The sequence below is a fragment of the Lissotriton vulgaris genome, chromosome 2_1 (genome assembly GCF_964263255.1).
Source record: "Lissotriton vulgaris chromosome 2_1, aLisVul1.2, whole genome shotgun sequence".
NCBI lineage: Eukaryota > Metazoa > Chordata > Amphibia > Caudata > Salamandridae > Lissotriton > Lissotriton vulgaris.
In genome coordinates this window covers 545,549,720-545,571,380 of record NC_141687.1, presented here as the reverse complement: position 1 = coordinate 545,571,380, position 21,661 = coordinate 545,549,720, and the positions used below count along the sequence as shown (strand labels likewise).

Below are 21,661 nucleotides of genomic sequence, written 5' to 3'. Positions count from 1 at the left end.
AGAGAGAGGCAGTCACTGACTGCCTGACAACAGCTGGAATCAGGGAGTGAGAGCAGCTGAGCTGTGGAGAAGTGTGGCTCAGGGGTTAGAGGTGGCAGACCCGGAAGCTGATATCGGCCCTGGACCAGGGTTCAATTCCCCGCCTCGGCGGGTCTTGGGCTAAAAATTCCACGGTCTCGATAATTCTCGCTCCGGTGCCTTCTCGACTCACGCGTTTACGCTCTGCGACTCTGGGCAATAGCTTGCTTAATCTCCACAACGGCCCCTCGCGGCGGGATGCCTGGCTTTCACCTTGTGGATACCCTGCCGGGGCCTCTCACAGGGGAATACCAGGACGGGTTCCCTAGGCAAGCGCCAGGATGCCCTTTGTGGTGACAGGTCGCGCTATATAAGTATACCTACATTTACATTTACATTTTGAGCTCCCGCAAAAGGGCAGAGAGAGTGAGTGCAGGTTTGAGGGACTCAGGCGCGCCGGGCTGGCCTCGTACTGTGTCTGTAAACTATGGCCGCCGGACTCAGCATCTTGAATTATGGCCTTGCTGAGACTGGGAAAGTGGTAATCACGAGAGCTCTGGCAGGGCAGGCAATAGGCTGTGGGGCTCTGGCTGGCTGTGTAGAGGCAGAAGGTAAAAGGCAGACGCAATGGCCATTTCTGTAGTCGGCCGAATCTACAGGCTTCAGCTCACAACTACAGTGTACAGGTAAGACTGCAAAGACGCATTGCAGCTGTTTTCCATAAAGACCGAGGCACCTGCTATTTGTGCCGTGTCTGTGATAGTTATGCAGCTTGACACAAGTTGATCTTGGCTTATTAAAGTTTGTTGTGCATCGTGCCAAATCCGTTACCCGGTCTCCCTTGACATGCATGAGTCGTGTGGGTTAAGACTTAGAGGTGGATAAATGGTTCTGGGATGGCGGAGAGTTTACAGTCCTGGCCAGTGACAAGTGGTTGTGGTGGCCGGTGACCTTCACAGTGTACACAAGGGGTCTGGCGGCACCAGGGGTGACTGAGAGAGCATCATACACCCTACAATCTACGTACTATAGACGTTTGTTCCGTTACTATTGCATTCCGCAATGTGGATAATTTCCATATTGGGTCCGACATTGTCACCTGGATTCTCATTGAGTGGGCGCAGCAACACGAGAGCAGGGGTGATCCTGTAATTTGTATCACCTGAATCCTTGCAGATTATTCGCAGGCCCATCTTTTCATATTGACGGAAAGCGGCTTCCTATGCACGGGACAGCCCCCTTCTGACCCTTGTATTTAGTATTTGTTGCGCTCTCTATCTCCAAACCCTCTTCCCCTAGACTCCAGGCACACCCTGGCCACACAGTCCCTCTCAGACCACCCTCTCAGCTGTGAAGAGCACCGCAGAGCTGCAAGCCTCTCTTACACCAGCTCAAATTTCATCATTGCTTTTCACACAGTGTGTTTGAAGGGGGCGTGGGTTTTAGCAAAGCTGCCCATGAGCCCCTCTTCTTCCCAGCCTACTGCTAATTGAACAATTTTTAAATACCTACACCCCTGCTATCGGCCACTTTGGAAGGAGTGGGGCCAGGGGAGGGAATCGTATTCTTGATAATGGGGCACCATATATGAATAAGTAGCATAGTTTGTAGGAGCTCCGTTTTAAGACAAAGGTAAATACCCAGGCAAAAACAACATGAATATCTGGCAAAATACAATACAATAAAGTGAAACAAACACAAGAAGGGAGATAGAACAACAACGTGCTATGATAGCTTAGAAAATGTAATTATATTTATAAAAATTGATATGGACATGTTCAATCATACAAGAGGGTTTTGTTTAAAATACATTTAAAAAAAGGGATTAAGTTTTCAATCACAATAATACATAGTATTCAGGGAGAAATTAGAACATTGATAAATCCCAGGACTGATTGAAGAGGCTCTTCAATCAGTCCTGGGATTGTATTATTGAAAACTTAATCCCTTTTTTTAAATGTATTTTAAACAAAACCCTCTTGTATGATTGAACATGTCCATATCAATTTTTATAAATATAATTAAATTTTCTACGCTATCATAGCACGTTGTTGTTCTATCTCCCTTCCTGTGTTTGTTTCACTTTATTGTATTGTATTTTGCCAGATATTCATGTTGTTTTTGCCTGGGTATTTACCTTTGTCATAAATTGCTTTGCCCTGACCCAGGAAATTTATTTCACTCAGGGGGTCCCTGTTTAACCCTACGGAGCTCCGTTTTAAACCTCACTCCAGTTTTAGTTTATGAGTTCTATAAAGTGGGTGAACACAGCGCATGCCAAACATAGAGACTAATGTTATTTATGTATCTGACAGCACGAGACAGGTGCAAGAGTGACTCTAATTTCACTCACACTTGGAGGCCTCCCACATTTCATGCCTCGCCAAACTTCGATCAATTCTAGAAACACACGGAAGTGTTGCCCACTAGGATTGCTTTCAGCCAGGAGCCCTCTTTGCCTGACTTACCTGCGAGGCCCAGATTTATGTCCCACTTCAAAAGAACTGTACATATTGTTTATATGTCAGGAGAAGTGTCTCATTAATGACCTTAAAAATTGAGCACGAGGCCCTTGACCTATTAAACCCTCTTGTATTCTGGTCCCATGCTCAGCTGGTGATGGGAACCTGAAAGTGTGAATATGAGGCCTTGTTGCATGTCTCTGTCCCATTACAACATGGCTGACAAGCCATGCTCTATGAAAGCCAGTTAGGGCTTAATGTGTGAAAAAAAGAAATGCAGGGGCCCAAAGTTTGTCTTTCAAGACCATTGGGAGAACTTCTGAATGCCAATGTTCCAAACTACGAAGGCTGTCTGGTCTTGATTCTACCTCATCATGGCTCTTTCTTCACTATGCACTACTTTCTCTCTTGCGTGTTCTTTTTCAAGCCGGCTTTCTCCGTGTGTCTCTGTTTTCCTACCCTTCTCTTCTGCCATTCAATCTTTCTCACCTTTCTCTCTCCTGCTCGGAGTCAAAGTTAGTCTGATGTTGAACAGAAGTCCAGGTCTTCAAAAAGAGGGCTTGTTACCATCACTTGCAACAACTGGCACAAATTAAGCAGTGCAGTAAAGGAAGCACCCAGCACTTAATTTCAGCTGGTGTCTTCCGGTGCTCAGTACCGGTGCTTAATTCTCAAAACCTGTATTCCGGTACCTATGAAAGTCTGGCACCTGTTGGCGCTGTCTGTCTAATTTTGAGTTAAGCACAGCAACAATGTTTCAAAAATGTAATATACATTATATATGAATAATATCTATTGCTCACACCATTTTTATAGCTTTTAGTGACTTGAAATAATCTGAATTATCACACTTCTAGGAGAGTGATGTGTAGTAGTTGTGTTGGTACTGCTATTAGCAGTGCTGCCAGGGAGGGAAAATACGTGGTGCAAGCTGCAATGTCCTCCCGAAAAGGGTCCTGGTACTTATGTTTTTACAAATTAAGCACTGGTTTACTGTGGCTGGAAGTCAAGAACACACCCCGGCTGGATGCCTACATGTGACATTTCCAGGGTTTATGGCCTGGATCATGGATGTTTATGTGTGACATTTCCACGGTTTTTGGCCTAGCCCTGGCCTGAATGCTTATGTGTGACATTGCTATGGATTATGGCATGCTTTCTGGCCTGATGGCTTAAGTGTGACATTTCCACAGTTTATGGCTTGGGTGCTTGCTTATGTGTGACATTTCCATGGTTTCGTTTATAGCATGGGTGCTTATGTGTAACATTTTCATGTGTTCTGGTCTGAGGACATGTGTGCCATTTTCACGGTTTATGGCTTGGGTGCCAGTTGAGGCTGTGGGTGGAGCCAATAGAGGAAGTGGGTGGAGCTAGTGAAGGAACTGGTGGAGCCGGGAAACTTGGGTGTAGCCTCCGCCAAACATTTGAGCACCTGGTTTTCATATTTTACAAATTAAGCACTGCTTTGGATTCATGGTTAGCCTGTATCAGAATCCACCATATGCTAACATTAAGCCTTCTCAAAATCTAGAGACGCTGTGGGAATGTTCTCTCAGAATAAATAGTTACACTGAACACTAAATCCTTCATTTTGACCTGACCTAACTTGACGTGACACTATGATGTGTGGGACAAGGTTTGGGGAATTACCAAGGGAATCCGGAATAGCTCACATGATTTCCTATTTTTGATCAGTTCTCTGGTGTAAAAATCATTGGGCCAACATCTGAGTGATGCGATGGACGGGGGGTGTAGGTGCAGTCAGGTTGAGCAGAATCCATTCCGCAATTTCAGGATAACCAGTGACTAAGCAAACGAGTTCTATTCTGATTCATTTATGTAATTTATCTTACATGGATATCTTGTAAATCTGCCATTAATACGGTCCTCCTTGGAACTAAGCTTGTTGTAGTCAAATGTTGTAATGGCCCGGCACAAAGGGTGTTACAGAGCTGCTGCGTAGTTTTAAGGCAGTGGTATTCAAACTCTGGGATACGCCCATTCCCCAATCTCCTCCTATCAGAACTCTGGGATATGCCATTCCCCTATCAGAACTCTGGGATACGCACATTCCCCAATCTCCTCCTTTCAGAACTCTGGGATATGCCCATTCCCCTATCAGAACTCTGGGATACGCCCATTCCCCAATCTCCTCCTATCAGCCTTGTCCCCCCCACCAATTCCTTCCCATCGCGAGGCTTTGGAGTCTAGCCACAGGGAAGGTGCCGATCTGCGACAGATACAGCCATGCTGCGCACCATCCTGTGTCCTGTACATTGCTTCAAGCTGTGAAACAGTCATGTTTAGTGAAAGTAAGGACAGAGCCTCTCTCTAATTGCAGTCCATGACTCCCTTTAGTCTGTCCATGAGAAGTTGTTAGGTAAATACTGCCGAGCTGTGGAAATTACAGCTGGACGTCACATTGAACAGGCCATCACAGGTATATCCGATCCGGTGTGTCTTCAAAGCTTGGCCAAGAGATCATCTGAGATAGGAAAATCCTCTACTTTAGAATGCTTGAAAAAAATAATTAACAAAAAAGTGAAGACATTGTACATCATATTACCAGTAGAACAAAGACAGAGACACTAAGCTACACACTGTTTTGTTATTGGCTTGAAAAATAGCACGTCCATTCTATAAAATATACTGCTGTTTGCAAGGGTATGTGTATAACTAGATTAAACATGACTTCTTCCAGCAAAACCAAACAAGCTGAATTATTTTTTATACTTAATGATATAAGTACCTAAGACAATAACATTTATTTGATCAATGTTTTAAAAATAAAAGTTTCTTTTAGCCAAATGCAAATGTTTACAACAGGAAAGTAATCCATGAAGCTATTTTCCAGGTCAGAATTTGCAACCTGCAAACTCTGCTAGGATTTCTGCATGAACTCATAGACCGGGAGAAGATGTAGCCTAAGGGATAGAGCTGAGCTCGAGTCTGGGCAAGGGACGTTCAACTTCAACATCCTGTGATTCAGGGCAAATGAATGTAATCTCCCCGGGGCAGAATTACAAGCCCCTTGCGCCATTTTTGCGTCATTGTTCTCATGTTAAAAATGACACAAATGTGGTGCAAGGGGCTTGTAAATCTGCCCGTCCCTAGCGAAATGAATGTATCCTCTGTAATACAACTGATGCTCATGTAAAGCGCCTGATACTCCGGGGGGGCGGGGGGGGGGGGAATATTTTAGTAAGGTTTGAATATGAGGCCTGCAGGGTTTCAAGTAGTGCTTTGCACAAGGCACATAGTACCAGAAAACTTCAAAACTGCGGTCGCAGGGCCCATGCAACAAAATTACAAATTGTGGGGTTTATTTTCAATCCCCTTGCACCACTTTTGCGTCATTTTTAATGTGGGAAAAGTGACATACGGTGGCGCAATGGGCATGTAAAAAAGCTCCTGAGTGTTTTGCTCGAATTTGTGAACGTACTGTGTGATAAACAATGCTGTCATGGAGCAAGCCATTTTCACATGGGTAGGGCTTAAAGCTCAGATTATGTTTGAAACAACTATGGAAACCCGTGGGCAGATTTACGAGTTCTGGTGCATCTCTGCAAATCAGCAGGGATGCGCCTGAACTGATGTGACATGCAATTCCCTCCCTGTGCCACCACGAATGCATCGCATTTACAATGCGGTGTACCGTGGCGCAAGGATAGGGCGATGCGGCATAAGGGCGGCGCATTGTTGGAGCCGTGTTGCAAGTGCGACGCAGCTCCAGCAATTCTCAGGGGCGCCCTATGCCTAACATGCTGCGTCCCTCCTTACGAGGCGCAGGGTTTTGACGCAGCATGGACGTAAAAGTGACTCCGTGAAAGCTTGCACATTTCACTGCGTCACTTTTACAAGGCGTTCCTGCGACAGAACCCCCACCCTGCACCAGAACTCCCACATGAAACCTAATGCAGGTTTCATGTGGGGCAGGGCTTTACAACATGACGCATCTCTCTAGATGCGTCACGTTGTAAATAAGGCGAAACGTGGGGCATAGTTTACGCCACCGCTCCGTCCCAGAAGTGACGCAACTGCGCCGTAAATGTGGCGGATGGAGCTTGTAAATCTGCCCCCTGGTAATTATCGGTTAGTCTCCCTTCCTGATTTTGCTTTGTATTAAGACGTTTCTTTAACATTTGTTGAGCGGTTAAATGTCAGTATGACGACGAGGTTCGGCAATACAAAAACGGCTAATTAAATGAGTATCACCCCATTGAATGCAGGTGTCTGAGAACACTGTTCGCAGGGTAGATGAGGGTAGACTAGAAGGGGGTAGTAAAGATTATGAAGGCCATGAAAGGTGCTCTGGGTACTAGTGGAGGATGTCTACAGAATACTGACCTGTTTACAGACTTACGAAAAGGGATTGAGGGTATCTCAAGATACAAAGCGACCTGCTAAGGGCGGGAAGAGGCGATTGAAGATATCTGAAGGTATGCAGAGACGGTCTGAGGGCAAGACAAAGTGATCATTAGGGTTTTATGATAACCAGGAGTCAAAGGGGCTTACTCAGAGGATCTGGGGATTAGTATTGTGAAGTTGAGGGTCTGTGAGGGCCAGCTGAGTGCCTGGACGAATGCCAGGCACAGACAACAGTTTCTGAGACCAAAATAAGGGCCACTCGAAGTTGTTCAATTGTCTCTTTGGCCCTCTGAAGGCCAGTACAATGTGCTTGCCATATTGTGTTTTGAGGGCTGATTTGTCATTTCTGTGGGAAAACTGAAGCCCAGCAGAGGTCGTGAAAGTGCTATGTAAGCATCAAATTAGAGAGACTGGGGACCAGTGAAAGAGCCGAGCTCCTGGTGAGAGCTTGCTATGGTGGAATGTTAGCCTCTAAGGGTTATTTGAGACACCTGAAGGTATCTGAAGACAGGGTACATATCTCTGATGGTGTCTGAGGCGAAGCATATGATTGGTTGAGGTGTAGCTTGGGAGGGCGAGATGAAAGTCTGTGAGGACAAGCTAAGATCATATGAGGGCCAGCTAAGAGCGCTTGCAAGCAATGTGCCAATCTGTGATAGCAAGCTTACAGCTTTCTAAATTGTCATCTGAGGGGGCCCCAGTGACTGTCTGAGACCAATTGAAAAGGTCTAAAGGATGGGTGTGTTATTCTGCATTTCCCTGTTTCTTCTTCACACAACTCATGTTCTACATTCTCTCCTATACAACTTGCCTTTGTTAAGGTTGCTAAGCTGTGATGTAATTTAGAATGTATTTTCTAGGGAAAGAATGTTACCTTTTAATCTGTTTGTAGTTGCTTGAAGCTGTTGGTGGCTAAGGTCTCTTGTACATGGATGGATTAAACCTGTTCCTGTTTTCCAACTACTTACTGTGTCCTGCCTGTACTTTGAAACTGGGAAGCATCACCTCATTTTGGCGACGAGTGAACCTACTTCTTTCAACTTCTTCAAGAGACCTCAACACGACGATTTCTACTTCAACTTTAATTCTTACATGCTATCCCTGCTGCACAAAATAACTTACTCTTTGAAGGCTGCTTTCTTTATTATGCTGTGGAGCTGTACCCGCTGTGGAGCTACTGCAACCTTCGCTTTCTGGAGTGCTTCTTCTCTTCTGTCCGGCCCTGCAAGAGGTGCAGTTTGTGTCTTTTTCTCATGGCTTGGTCTACAGCATCTTACAAGACGTGCTCACCTACCCATACTCCTCTTCACTTACGGTGGGCTGTTCTTGAAGTTGTTTTATCCCTGCACTGCTGGTGCGGCATCAATCTGACGTCACGCTGAGCCTAGGCTCTTGCGCTGCGGCTTGCCTGACTTTGCCTGACCCGTTGCCTAGTTACGAATGGTGCCCGTTGCCCAGTTGCACATATCGTTGGAACTTTGCTCTCAACACAGTTCCTGACGCTGCTTGAGGATTGTTGCTTGGTTACGCCTGTCCTTCCTGACCTGCTTGCCCTCACGTAAGCGTGCTCCTACATTTGTCATTGGCTGCTCTCATGCAACGTCACAGTCATTTTCTTCATGTGCTCTTGTGCCTAAACCCCTAGGAATGGCTGAATTTTACAATAAGTTTGTTCCTAATTTTGCTCAAAAAAGGGAGACCTTGCGGGCCTTTTGAAGAAGGGGTCTGGTTTTGAGTGGGTCATGCCTGCAGTGAGGAGTTTAATACTATCAAACAGTGTTTGAATGATGGGTTTTCTTTGTCCAGTTTTGATCCGTGCTTAGTTTCTTAGCTTATGACAGATGCAAGCTCCAAAGGATTGGGTGCTGTGTTGTTGCAGAAAGTTGCTGGGTCTGAAAGAACCATTCTTTTAATTTCTAGACCTTTGAGGGGGGCTGAGTGCAATTACTCTGTTGTTGAGAAGGAGGCCCTTGCTGTGTATTGGACAATTCGCAAGCTTGACAAGTGTTTGTGGGGAAAATCCTTTGAGGTGGTTTCTGACCACAAACCTCCAAAGGGTGTTTTTTTGTAAAAAAAAAAAAAAAGGGGTAGATTTTGTTTCCCACAGGATTAGGAAATGGGTGGTTTCCTTGCAGGAGTTCCAATTAGGTGTATCTTACTTACCTGGTTCAAAAAAGATTCTGGCAGATTGTTTGTCTAGGCTTTGTAGTCTTGATAAAACTTCTGTAGTGTCGGAGGAGCCTGAAGTTTTTCTGGTGAAGATTTTGAAGAAGAGCTGAAAGTACGTGTCATTACGGATGGCTTCATCTTGGAGGAGACCAGGTGTGAAAGCCCTAATAAATATGTTGTGTTGAAATCTGTTATCTCAAAGGTATATGATGGTTGGGAAGACACGAAGATTGTGCTGAAAACTTAAACCCTAAAAAGTTTTTGGAATGTGACGGATGAGTTGAGCATGTCTAATGGTGTGTTGTTGCGTAGTAGTAAGTTGGTGGTTCCTAATAATCTTAAGGATAAAGTGGTTGGCAATGCCCATGTGAGTCATATGGGTATTGCCAAATTTAAGGAAAGAATTAGGGAGGCCTACTGGTGGCCGGGAATGGATGTTTATATTGAAAGAGTTGTTCGTGAGTGTCCTCAATGTGCAGTGAGTGATAAGGTGTTGAAATGTAGGACTCAACCTATGATTATCAGGGAGCAGTTCTGTGGTCCATGGGTTGATGTTGCGATTGATATTTTAGGATCGGTCAAGTTCAGATCTCTTATGTTTTAGTTTGTGTGGATCTTTTTTCAAGGTGGCCTGAGGTGAAGATTGTCAGTTCTGTTGAATCTCATGTTGTCATAAAATGTTTGGAAGAACTTTTTGAGTGTAAAGGTTTTTCTTTGTCTTTGTTATCGGATAATGGGGTTCAGTTTACCTCTTTGGCCTTTCAGAAATTTTTGGAGGAGAGAAACATTAGATGCAAGAAAGTCGCTTTGTATCATCCCAAGTGCAACAGTGTTGTGGAGAGATTTGTTAAAGTTCTGAAAGAGGCAATGCAGTTGGATGTGTCCTCTGGTGGTGATTGGGTGGCTGCTGTTAAAAGAAAGGTTTGTGAATACAGGTTCACAATTCATTCTTCTACAGGGTTACTCCATTCAGGCTATTTAAAGGGAGGGCAGCTGTTAATGACAGAAATCCCTCTTGGGTTGCTTCTAGTAGGAAATCTGTTGACAGCAATGTTGAAAACACTGGTGCGTGGAAAGAAAGAGAACTTAAGTGTATGGAAAAAATAAAATAATTGTTTGAAAGTCTGCTAAGAAAACAAACTCTGGTTGGGGCTGGTGATTGAGTCAGAGTGAATTTGCCAAAGAAATGTGGTGGTATTTCTAAGTTTGGCAAACCTTTACAAATCATTAAACTGTTTAAAAATGCAGTGAAGACTAGTGATTATAAGATTTGGAACCTTGGTAGAGTTGGCAAGTGTCCTTCTCAAAGCTCGGTGCATTTGTCTCTCTAGCAACCACAGAAAGAATGTTAGTTATGGTTGCCTAGATGCAGAGTCTGGACATTCTAAGATTTGAATAAGCACTAGTGAGTTTGCTGTCAGCTACGCTTGGGTCCTGTCTGCTGTCTCTGCTGTATAGCTTTTCAACAATAAACTTCACCTCTTCATCCACGAAGGCTGAGTTTGTTACTACACATACACAACAGAACACTTCCCAGACTTGGGTTTCTGCTACCCATGCTATACCTGTCTCAGGCTTGTACACACCATAAGTGGTATTTTAGGCACTGGAACTGAGGGCCCTACCCTCGGGGGCGTGAACTATTCCATGACTTCTCTGAAGTTAACTTCCCATGAAAAGGGCCTCAGGGAGGCGAGGTTCAATTTTACTTATTATAAGAAGAATCTACTAAACTGGTACTTAGCCCTTTCAAAATGTGTAGGGTTGGCAAAACTCTATGCACTGGAGGTGTGGCCAGGCTGAGTGGTACCCTGTGTATGCACATGCCTTGGTTCCTTGTGGTCGACTATAGGGGACCCCCTAATTGGGGTTAGCAACATCCCACTTCAGCTGTCAGCAAGCACAGCCAAATGATAGGACAGCCCTGATGTGACCAGCTTCAATTTACATTGGAAAAGATGAATAGCCACCTCCCTATTTATGACAGAAATCTACATATTAAGTCAAAGGAAGTCCCAGATGGTACCATCGTAAAGAAAACATCTGGTGGGACGTTTTGCATGCTTCTGACGAGAGTATCATGTAACTTTTGCATTACTAGAAGGATACATTTGGCAGAATCTAGGCTCCGTTTCTTTCTTGGGTGTAGCCAATTTCTGATGTCACGGGCTACACAAAGAATAATTATTATCCCTTGTGCATTACAATGGTCGCTGAACCATACTGAATGTGTAGGGAAAGAGACCAGGCCTTGAGATCAGTGTAAGAAATTGGACAATTTGCAGTGCAGGATGTGCGTCCTGCACAAGTAATAGGTCCACAATTGTTTCCCTATTAGGAATCAATTACACCATTGTAGCACTGGACTCTCTCATTGTAGCGAAGCAGAGCAGCCCAAGGCCTTTCCAGGGGACGTGGTGTGGGCTAGTAATCTCTATTCGCTGGAACGCAATAACACTCAATAAATCATTGTCCAATCAGTGCTCTTTCTTTATAAAGGGAAAAGTGCATTTATTAAGCACACACCACTAAATGATACTCATTAATTTACAAATATATTCGTAATGTTATTGAAAATACCTTTAATGACATTCGGAAGTGACATTTGAACCCTAGTGGGACATGGCCAGCATAATGACAATAAACCCTACCTATAACAGAGGCAACTTCACAATTTAAGGAGGTGTCATTTTAAATAAAGCAGACCTATTTAATTTGTCAAGGGTTCGCCACTTCAAAATGTAAGGCAAGCCTATTGTGTGGTATTATATTATTGTTTGGAATGACGCGCGTGTAGAAACGCGCGTCATCCACAAACAATATGCGTGCCTGGTTGTGATTCAAATGTGTGTGTGTCGCGTGTTGTGGTTCGCGTGCTGTGTGTATGTAGATCTGGTGTCTCGTGTTTGTGTTGTGGTTTGAATGAGAGCGGTATGTATTAAGTGGGTAGACTGACGGTTTACCGGCATTCGGAGTTGTACGCTCTTGGAGTTCACTTGCAAAATAAAGCTCCGCTTATCTTACCAACGGATTCTGCTCTTTCTTTCCCTGGAGATATATATTTCAATTTTGCAACACTGGCGACGAGGGTGGGATAGCTGTGTTGATTCAAGAGGAATGGGGTAAAGAATGGATTGTAGCATATGCTTCAAGGACGTTGAGGGAGTCGGAAGGACATTATTCTGTAATTGAAAGAGAACTTTTGAAATGTGTTTGGGGAGCGGAACATTTTCGACCTTTTTTGTGGGGAACAAAATTTATCATTGAATCAGATCATAAACCTTAGGTGCACAAGTCACCGGGTGGGGGACGTACACTTTCTTCTAGATTAGCAAGACTGTCTTCTAGGTTACAAAATTTTCAGTATTCTTTAGAATACATTCCTGGGAAGTCCAATGTTCATGCTGATTGCATGTCAAGACTTCCATTGGCGTGCAAGGAATCTGATGTGGTTGATAAAGATGAGTGTGAAGTTGCACATGTTTTAAGTGATGTCAATTTAGTATTTGGAGAGAATTCAGTAGTACAAGAAGAGACATGGAATGAAGAAATGAAGAAGGATTTAGAACTTAAAGAGGTGAAAGAGTATGTATTGAAGGGCTAGCCTGAAGGAGGAAATTTTACCGGAGGTTTAATGAGCTATCATAAAATTAAAGATGAACTGGCCATAGAAAATGGCATTTTATTAAGAGGTGATAAATGTATCCCACCTTTTGGTCTCAGGAAGAGGTTTCTTGATTTAGCTCATGAAGGGCATTTTGGTATATCAATCACTAGGAGGCGATTGAAAAACAATTTTTGGTGGCCTGGTATTGATTATTTTGTAGAAGAACACGTGAAATTATGTGAATTATGTGCTAAGAGTGATAAAACAGCTAAGGTTTTGCCCAGTGTACCACAACCTGTTGAGTTACCTGCATCACCTTGGAATAAACTTGGTATTGACATTATCGGACCGTTTAGTGTGTTGCCACAACAGCATTCTTTTGGCATAGTGCTGATAGATTACTTTTCAAAATGGCCGGAAATAAAGATGGTTAGGGAGGTTACCAGTGATGCCATCATACAATTCATGGATGATATTTTTTGTAGAGAGGGCATTCCTCAAGAGGTAATAACGGACAACGGTCCACAGTTTGTTAGTAAGCAAATGGAAAGTTATTTTAGTAGGTGTGGTATTTCTCATAGAAGAATAGCGGTATTCCAACCAGAGGCCAACGGCCAGATAGAGAGATTCAATAGAGTAGTCAAGGAGGCTATTCAATTAGCTGTCAAAGGTGGTTTATGCTGGAATAAGGCGTTACAGTCCATGTTATTGTCTTACAGAACTGCTCCTAATACAGTTACCTTGTTATCTCCTTTTGAGTGACTGAGAGGGCGGAAACCCAGTACCAATCTTGTTCCTTGGTGGTTAAAGAACAAGGATAGTGGTCGCATTGATTTTGCAGAGGTTGATTTTGGAGAAATTTGCAAGAAAGTTGATGCTTATAAGGAGAAAATGAAGAATGGTTTGTCAAAAAAGGAGACAAGAAGTTGTGTTCCTATTAAAGTGGGAGATTTTGTGAGATTAAAAAAAGGAAGTTATGTACATAAGGGATTAGCAAAGTGGTCTGATCCAATTGAAGTAGTTGAAGTATTTATGAACGCTGTAAGAGTACTAGATGGAAGTGTTTGGCATTTTAGTAGAGTTTCAAAGTTTAATAATGGCAAGCACTTTTCTGAAGATGATTCATCTAATGTGTTTTTGGATGAAGATGATTCTTCAAATGTGTTTTTGGATGTCACTACAGATAGTTCAGGGTTATCTGAATCAGCTGCTGTTTCGGTCAGTTGTGATTCTAATGCACAAGAGTTGTTGAGAAGTTCAAGAAGTCGTAGGGCTCCAGTATGGTTCAGAGACTTTGTTCTTACTTAAAAAAAAAAAAAAGAAAAGGAGGGAGGTGTGTGGTATTATGTTATTGTTTGGAATGACGCGCGTGTATGCACGCGCATCAACCACAAACAATATACGTGCCTGGTTGTGATTCAAATGTGTGTGTGTCACGTGTTGTGGTTCGCGTGCTATGTGTATGTAGATCTGGTGTCTCGTGTGCGTGTTGTGGTTTGAATGAGAGCGGTATGTATTAAGTGGGTAGACTGACGGTTTACCGGCATTCTGAGTTGTACGCTCTTGGAGTTCACTTGCAAAATAAAGCTCCGCTTATCTTACCAACGGATTCTGCTCTTTCTTTCCCTGGAGACATATATTTCAATTTTGAAACATATTAGCTTTGTCAAAAGGTGTCCACTTCAAAACATAAGGCAAGCCTATTGGCTTTATCAAGCAGTCACCACATCATAAGAAAATAACTACATGTTAGAAGTCACCGTCATATGAACGGACTCAGTAACCATTGTTTAAATGCATTCACTATCAATAAGCATTGCATTATTCATCAACAAAAAACGGTTCAATGACATATTGGTATTCACAACAACATTATTCATGTGTTAGATTTTTCTTTTACCATTTCAGGTCACATAATTGAGCCACAGGACCAACTACTATGGGCACTGCACTCCAGAGCTAAAGAGCACCAACCCCAGCTCCAGAAATACATAAAACCAAAGTAAGATGTCTTCCTAGGACTTGAGATACATAGTTTAATTTAAAAAGGATAAAGCGGGGCTGACACCTCCTCCAACCACTCCATCACTTTTGAATTCCGTTGGTGGTACCCCTGCCCCTCCTTGAGGCACCACATAGGAAAAGAATGGTGTAAATCGTGGTCCTTGCTGGGCACCACGGGGAGCTCAAAGTCAGGACAGTGAATATTCAGTGAGCGGAGCCTGGCCCGCTCTGTTTACTTCTATGTGGCTTTGCATTGTGTTTCTCATTTCCATTTTTCATGTGGTGCCCTGATCTCACCCAGGGGTCCACCAGCAGTCTACTGTGTTGGAGCAGCACAGGGAGCCCACGCTGCCTGGCTGGCTCCCAGCCCAACTGACATTGTGATGTTCTAGCATGGTGGCCAGCATTCTCCCTCCCTCCAGCCCGCGGTCCGAGTGGGTGGATGGAATGCTGCATGCTGCAGGCCAGGGTTCCGGATTGCACCCCAGACATTGAGGTCAGAAGATGGTATGCAGGCCCTCTTTTGTACTGTGCCGGTACTCCTCCGGCCGCTCGAGTCTGTAGATGGGGTCTTGGGCTCCATCTAATGTTGGTAGGGCTTTGATTCCATATTAGGCCCTGGCCTCTAACAATGCACTTAGCGCAGAGCTGTATTTACTTGCTCCCTGTGCCAGACTTCTCCTCTCCTGACTCCTGGTGTTCCTTTTCTGCTGTTGGGAGCTTCCATCACAGCCTCCTTGCTTCAAGCCCGTAGAGCACCCACTTGCCCACACTCCCAAGTGTCAGGACCTCCTGGCTACCTTGCAGGGCACTTGGCGTGGCAGTGGAGTCAAAATCCTACCCCAATTGGTCCTCAGGGAGCATAGGGGGGAAAAGCGCCACTTGCCCTCGAAAGACCCATCTAGTCCTAGGGTTCAGCTGCAGACAAAGTCCTTAGTCCATCAGGTGCATCAGGTGGCTTCTCCTTCCACCTGGCCATCCATGTCCTGTGTCCTACCCTTTTTCTAAATTGTGCATGGCTTTATAAGTGTGGGTGGAAACTTCGAGATGCCTGGCACCACTAGGCAAATCCTTGGATGCCACATCACAAATCCACCCCTTTACCTACCCACCTGCACAGCATTCTGGGACAATCCAACATGGCACAAACCTTCTTCCCATTGTTCATAGCTCCTGTGCCCACCGAAAGATGTGGCTTTGATAATGAGTAAACTCTTGATTGTGTCACTCCAAACCAGTTTTGGGATTGCTCCCCCTCCCACTAGTATTTGGATCCAAGTTGGCTAGAGCAACACAAGAAGTGGGCAGGCCTGGTATTAGGTTCATCTGCTTGTGAAAGTGAATGCTCATTTTAAGTTAATCCAGTTACTGGACACAGCCCCCAGTCCATTCTGTCATGGGAAGGCCAGCACCTGCCCACACCCAAGCCCTTTGTCGTCTATCAGTGAACAGTCCACATCTCACCACAGGGTGTCCACTGACATGTGAATGCTTACAAGCTTTAGGCAAAAAAATAAGTAACTTTTTAATAGTGTCCTTTGCTCAATGGGTAGAAAAACTCAATGTCAACATTAAATAGGAACTTGAATAACTATTAAAATGAGACCTTGAATTATTTCTCTAGATTCAAGCTTAGCGTTTATTAAATTTGTTTCTCTATTGAAGTAGTCAGCCTTGCTACAGTGAAAATAGATTTTGGGGATATTTCACTGTACGGACATGGTCAACATTAATTTCTACATGTCCTACTTTTAAATATCATGCGCCATGCCTTTATGGGTAATAACGCCTACTTGGGAGTGGCTTATTATTTAAAAGGAAGGTTTAGGACTGTTAAAAGGATTTATTTTGACAGGGTGAATTTACAGTTTAAAACTGCCAGAGGCATGTTACCTATGTGCAGCTACTAGGCTGCGCTCAATAGTAGGCCCTCATGCGCAGTCCACACGTGCACACGTATGTGCACACATGTTTATATGCAACTATCCCTGTGCTGCACTGACCCTGTCCTAAAAGGAGGACACTGGTGGTAAACACGCTCAGTGCAATTACCTTGAAATGACCATGAATGATACTCGCGTAGTGAGGCTGACTCACAGTAAAAGCCCAAAAACCAGGCAAAAGCAAACAATCCAGATGGACTAATTGGGCGGATCCCAACCTGCAACAATCCGGTACAAGACGAAGAAACCTAGGGGCATATTACCAAGCAATAGCGATAATTATCGCTATTGCTTGGTTAGAGACAAAATTTTATCGCCGACCTGCAGCGATTTTTATCGCAGATAAACCTTGGTATTACCAAGGTTTATCGCAAATGCGATAAAAATCGGCCGCAATGCATGAATATCGCTGAAAAGTCAGCGATATTCATGCATTACCGAGCTAATGCTCTTAGCCATGTTATCCACCTCCCATTGGATAACATGGCTAAGAACTGCCTCAGGGCAGGTGTTAGCTTTTGGAGATATTCGCACTTAGCGTGAATATCTCCAAAAGTTGGTAATAGGAGATAGCGATGTTAGCGACTGTTTCCAGTCGCTAACATCTTGGCACGCCCACTTTGCATGTCATTAGTGATAAATTTCTCTGACATGCAAAGTGGGGCCCAAGATGGTCGCTATCTCCTACTAGCTGTTGCTAACTGGTGTTAGCGACAGCTAGGTAATAGGGAGATAATTTTATCTCCGCTTTCTTGGCTTTTAAAGCCAAAAAAGCAGAGATAAACCCCCTTGATAATATGCCCCCTTATGCTTCTAGTAATGTTGATCTGTCAAGAGCATGGAATATAATGATACAGATGTTAATGTCCAATAATAGGCATGCCAGAATGTTCCTTTGTTTGATGATGTCTTCATATTATTTGAGACCGATTGTGATATCATTCACAAGATGACTCCTTTGTCACAAAAGGTTTTAAAACCCAAGCAGACTTCATTTAAAAAAACAACATTTCAAAAGCCTGTTGTTGGTGATTATTAGAAATGCAGGACTAGGTGAAGCAAACAGTTTCTTTTTTCTTTACAGTGCATGGCTCCTTTAATATCTCACGTATTGCTCAGGGAACCCGAGATGTATTGCCTACCAACTTGAGAGAAACATTGTTGTATTATTTTAAGACATGGGAGCCTACAATCCCTGCCCTAAAGTCAGTCTCTAATTTCCTTAATACAGGTGAGTTGTAATATGTTAAGTTATGACGTCACAATGTCTGCAGTCACTGCCAGGAGCTAAGATGAAAGGCAGACCACAGACTACAATTACAGCTGCAGTTTAATCAAGACAAGTAAGAACTCGATTTTCATTCTTCTGATCTCTTTTTCAAAACATGATCAGTGATTAGCAGAAATAAGGTATTTATGGCAACATGCTTGTTTTTGTCCATGCCATAGGAAAGATGAATTTCTCTTACAGTGTCTGCACATTCTGAGTTCCAGCAGTTAAAAAAAAATCTGATTGACATGAATATGACCTTAATATCTTTTTGCAACAAATTACTACCTATGTTTGGTGTGTTTAATTTTTGCACTACATATTCAACTAATATTCCTCATGTCTGCAACCATACTCTCTTGTATGAAAGAACAAGGTGCTAGACTTAAACAGGTTTTGTGAAGGGAGAAAGTCTGACCATGAATTATAAGGAATAAAATACCCACTGCAGAACATTAAAAAGATATTAGAAGTCACCTAGGAGTTCTGTGATCTTAAAGAGGAACTTGATATAAAGTACTTTATCCTATTTATATTCACATTTGATTGTTGCCTTTTATAACTCTTTAATCATTGTGTAACCTAGAACGGCGCCATTTACTGGATTTGTTCATGAAGAATAGTTTAAAAAAAGTTTGAATACAATTGCCCTAGGATTTATCCTCACCACGAGCATGAGTCGTGCCATCACTTTGGAGCTGACCATGGCGCTTCTTCAGTCGTCTGCAATCCCATCAGATCTGTTGTACCAGACGGAAATGCGGCTTAAGCACCTGCCCATATAAACATCTGCACCGCACGTGAAGGCAGCTAACTCACTACTTCCTGAGAGGGAGGGGGTTTTTAGTTACACGTTCACCTTGATTAATTACATGCAGGTAAGTGTCATCAATTATCAAAGCATAATTTAGGAAGAAAAATTGCAGGTCTACAGCTGACATTAAAACCATAAATAGCGCAGATGTAAGAGTGCTGACACCTACATAAAGGTAAACCTACAATAACGTCGAGTTAGCAGCACTCAGCATCATTTTTGGAACTCATCCCAGTGAACAAAGATCGCATGCAAAGATGGAAGATTTAACATCCTGACGCACACGAGCCATGTTTGATTGCGACTTACAGCGAAACTGAAATAAGAATGACCAGTACCTACTCATAGTATGCTTGTTATGTGCGGACTATGTTTCTTACATCAGTCACACAAGGAAAGGCTTCACTCCTAGGTGCAATCCGTGGATGAGAAAATGGTGGTTCACTGTGCACTAGGCAAGTTAATAGTGTACTACAACAATAAAGTAGGTTGCATGGTTTTTGTAGTTGAAAATTAGAAAGAGTCTTGATTTTGAAAAATAGCTCTTAAGGCGGGTTGGAGACTTAGACAGCAAAAAAGTGCTCTGTTTAGAGATTTTAAAAAAAAGCTCTTAAGGCGGGTTGGAGACTTAGACAGCAAAAAAGTGCTCTGCTTAGAGATTTTGAAAAATAGCTCTTAAGGCGGGATGGAGACTTAGACAGCAAAAAAGTGCTCTGCTTAGAGGGCCGGCTTTAAAGCAGTGCCAATGCAACGGGTACGGCCGCACCGGGCGCTGACCTGGAGGGGGGGGGGGGGAGTGGACTCTGACCTGGGGTGAGGGGGACGGGAGCTGTGTTTAGCAATCTTTTACGATTTAAAAACACCTGCTGCAGAGTTCCTTGTGCGTCCAGCTTTCAGGCAGCAATAGAAAATTCGAGATAACACTTGTGATTAATATTCCTGCTAGCGAGAGAGAGAGAGAGAGAGAGATGGGAGTTTTGCCTAGTGGCAGTTTTGACTTGCCATAAAGTAGGGCAGAGGGTTAATATGCCTGCTGCAAAGAACAGATCTGTATTTTATGTGATTGGATTAGTAGCCTTTACCAGCATTTTAAAAGTAATTCAATGTATGTCAGAGATGAGGGGCACTTTTGCCAGGTGGTATAGTGAGGGAATCGAGGAGGAGGTCTTAGGCAGTGCCAAAACTTTTTGTCGCACTGAGCGCCACCAGGGCTAAAACTGGCCCTGTCTACTTGCCTCTTGAATATGGACACCGAGTTGGTAAATAGGAGACGTTTGGAAAAACATAGACTGCTCCTGGAGTGCAGACTGTGATTTTGCTCCAAAGCTACAGTGGGCAAAGGAGGGGGAAGGATGCTTATGATTCCCACCTGCCCTGGGTGGAGAGTAAATAGCCAAGATATTCTGAGCCGATGCTGTGATAATTATGGATAGAGAACCCTTAGCACAGTCTGGATCTCATTGAAGCTTATTCAGTGCTCAAGAGCCTCAAGGTTAATTGTAAAAAAAAATCCTTTGCTTAGGGACAGCTGTCCTTGGTCAGGGGCCCAGTTAAACTGTAGGTTTCCATAAGTTCTTGGGCCTGGAACATGACCCTAAATTGAGCTGCAGTCCTAGGCTCAATGTCAAGATGTGATTGACTGAGGGCCTTGATGGGAGTCTTGCCAGATTTGACGGAGGGCACGGGAGATGTTCGATCCTGGCCTTTAGGAAACCCTATTTAGATAAGGTGCTGCCAGGCTTGACCTAGGTCTGTGTATCTGTTTCCCTGGCAGTAAATTTAATCTTGATGCAATAGACATATCTGCCTAGAGGAGGGCATTGTGTCAATAGATGCAATAAGATTGCCACTGACTCTTAGCTCAGATGGAGCATCTCCTTGGCTGGGTATTTACACTGGTGATGTGGCGTCTCATGTGCAGTTTTTTTTACAGTCTTGAGTATCGTATGTTTTATTGACACTGATAGAAGCTCACTATTTACACAGTGGTAGGACAGACTACTTTTTGGTCTCTTCCTTCTTTGAGAGTGTCTTTATGATCTCTTCCTTCTTGGCTCGCAGGTGTTCTCCGTGTCTCTTGCGAGCCTCCTTAGTCTTCGACCTGCGAGCTTCAGACTGGTCAGCCAGGAGCTGCTTGCGGGCTTTGCCTGCCTTCAGTTTGTAAATGTGCTTCATTAAGATGCGCTTGTTTTTGGACACATTACTCTTGACTTTCTGATAAAGACTGTGGTACATGTGGCGGTCAATCTTCTTGAACTGACAGAATCTGCAGAGAAGACAGCGCAGGATTCTCATTCTCCTCATCCATGAGAGCTTCTCTGGCTTACATGCATTGGCAGTACCCTTTCTCTTTCCAACGCCCATGTGCCTGCCCTTTCTGCAAGCAAGCATGTTCTTCTGGCACCGGGGACGGGAGTGAACCATTACAGGCTTGCGGATAATCAGACCATCTTTCACCAGCTTTCTGATTTGCTGACGAGAGTTTGCGTTGGCAATCTCATTTGTTTCATTAGGATCCAGCCATACTTTTTTTTGCCACTGTGCAATACGCTGGAGGCACGCCTCTTCTGAAGCTGAAACATACTCATGGCTGCGGCTCGGCTGAAGAATTTAAATCAATAATTACTCCAGGTAAACAGATCCGGCTTATACACAGAGGGGCAGATTTACAAGCCCCTTGCGCCTCTTTGCGCCACCATTGCGTCACTTTTTGTAATGCGACGGAGGCGCAAACAATGCGCAAAAATTTACAATGTGACTCATCTAGGGAGATGTGTCACGTTGCAAAGCCCTGCGTCACATTAAACCTGCGTCAGGTATAATATATGCAGGGTGGCATTCCCTCGCAGGAAAGCCTTGTAAAAGTGATGCAGTGAAATCTACAAGATTTCACTGCGTCACTTTTAGGACGCCACTGGGTCAAAATCTTATGCCTGCTTGAAGCAGGCGTAAGGGGTTTAGTGGGAATAGGCCACAAAATGCACTGCTGGAGTTGTGTCGTGCTTG

At 43.8% G+C, this 21,661-nt stretch overlaps 1 pseudogene; it reads right to left on the bottom strand.

Annotated features, from left to right (window-relative positions):
* Positions 1–20,653: 20,653 nt before the first annotated feature.
* On the bottom strand, positions 20,654–21,243 carry LOC147730729 (large ribosomal subunit protein eL19 pseudogene; annotated as a pseudogene).
* Positions 21,244–21,661: the final 418 nt, after the last annotated feature.